The 2111-nt window shown below is 40.5% G+C and overlaps 1 pseudogene; it reads left to right on the top strand.

The window, feature by feature from the left end:
* The first annotated feature begins 656 nt into the window (after positions 1-656).
* LOC101577717 lies at positions 657-1458 on the top strand (annotated as a pseudogene).
* The last annotated feature ends 653 nt before the right edge of the window (positions 1459-2111 follow it).

Here is a 2111-nt window from a genome sequence, read left to right as displayed (position 1 = left end):
TTTGCATTCTCATGCTTTGCTGCTGGTTATTAAAATCATTTTAATAAAATAAGGATATCACGAAAGAAAAAAATTATACCAGCAAGAATAAAATGAAAAATTTAAATAGCAATACAAAAGAAGAAAAAATTGGGTGACAGAGAAGATGCAGTATGATGCACTATGATGAAAATAACAATATGGGAGGACAGTGAGTTGGCTGAGAAGAAATGACTGAGTGAGCAAGCAGAATATGGCAAATTAGAAATGAAAAGAGAAGATAATGTGTTACTTTTTTATATAAAAGAATTAAGAAATGGAATTGCTGTGAGATCGCTTTTTAAAGTTAAGTTTATTGAGAAAGAAATAGCAATGAAACAGTTTCAAAACAGGTTAGTAGGACAGTTACAATAATTAATACATTGCATATCATTTTGTAGTAGTTATTCATAGTACAAGATGCAGGCATGATATCATGTCCAAACACTATTAGTAAAAATCTTTCTTCTCATTGAGCTAAGAAAAAGTAGCTGTATATCTATCCTATTTTGTATATACAGATACAAAATGGTCCTTCCTTTATGTCCCCCTTTTATTGTTTAGTTTTGTCAGAGATGGGTATTCCATTGCCATTTAAATATTATAGGTGTGGCTTTTGTTTCTTGTACCTGACTAAGATGGAAGTCTTTTTGGAGTCGAGGTGTGGGCATTGGGCTGGAGGGCTGGCCCCAGGACAGTTTTACCACATCCTGGCCACCCCCACTTCGGTCTTGGATGCAGCATTCACACTCCATGGGAAGCCCCTCACAAGGACCTTGAACCCCATGGTGACCGGGACCTCGGTACTTGGCAGTGGAGTGGTGATTGCCACTGACATGCTGGGCTCCTATGTCTCCCTGGTTCATTTCCAAAACATCTCCCGCATTATGCGGGTCAATGACAGCGCCGTGCTGGGTGCCTCTGGAGACTGCTGATTTCCAGTATTTGAAGCAAGTTCTCCACCAGATGGTGATTGATGAGGAATTGTTGGGAGATGGACACAGTTATAGCCCTAAAGCTATTCATTCATGGCTGACAAGGGCTATGTACAGCCGCTGCTCGAACATAAACCCTCTGTGGAACACCATGGTCATCGGAGGGTATGCAGATGGAGAGAGCTGCCTTGGTTATGTGGACATGCTTGGTGTAGCCTATGAAGCCCCATCGCTGGCCACTGGTTATGGCACATACTTGGCTCAGCTTCTGCTTCGAGAAGTTCTGGAGAAGCAGTCGGTGCTGAGCCAGACTGAGGCCTGAGAGCTAGTAGAACACTGCATGTGAGTGCTGTACTATCGAAATGCCCATTCATACATCCGGTTTGAAATGGCTACTGTAACTGAAAAACGTGTTGAAACAGAGAGACCGCTGTCTGCAGAGACAAACTGAGATATTGCCCATATGATCAGTGGCTTTTAATGACATACAGATGCATTACCTGGAACTGAAATTGCAGCCTTTAACTTTAAAATGGCTGGTTCAAAAGTAGATTTTTGTAAAATAAAGCAGTTCTTTAAAGTGCTCAAAAATATTTTAGGGGTATGAATTCAGCAAAATAATCCAATATAGTCCAGTTGTCCATAAGAGTAGTGGGTTATCAGAAAATGGAAAGATATTCCATGCTCCTGGATAGGAAGAACCAATATAGTGAAGATGGCCATACTCCCAAAATTGCTGTACAGATTTAATGCAATCCCTATCAGACTACCACCAACATACCTCACAGACATAGAGAAATCATTCGTAAAATTTATCTGGAACCAGAAAAGACCTAAAATAACAAAGGCAATTCTGGGCAATAAAGACAAGGCAGGTGGCATTACCATTCCTGACTTGAAATTATACTACAAGGCTACTGTGATAAAATCAGCATGGTACTGGCAAGGAAATAGACCTGAGGATCAATGGAATAGAATAGAAGAGGCTGAAGCCCCTACGAACACACTCACTCACCTTATCTTTGACAAAGGGGCTAAACATACTCACTGGAAGAAAGATAGCCTCTTTAACAAATGGTGCTGGAAAAACTGGCTCTCTACATGCCAAAAAATCAAACTTGATCCAGGTCTATCACCATGCACTAAACTAAAGTCAAA

The sequence above is a fragment of the Octodon degus genome, unplaced genomic scaffold, assembly GCF_000260255.1.
Source record: "Octodon degus isolate 3935 unplaced genomic scaffold, OctDeg1.0 scaffold00397, whole genome shotgun sequence".
In the NCBI taxonomy this organism is placed as follows: Eukaryota; Metazoa; Chordata; class Mammalia; order Rodentia; family Octodontidae; genus Octodon; species Octodon degus.
Note: the sequence above shows the minus strand (reverse complement) of the source record. Positions and strands in the feature narration are given on the sequence as shown.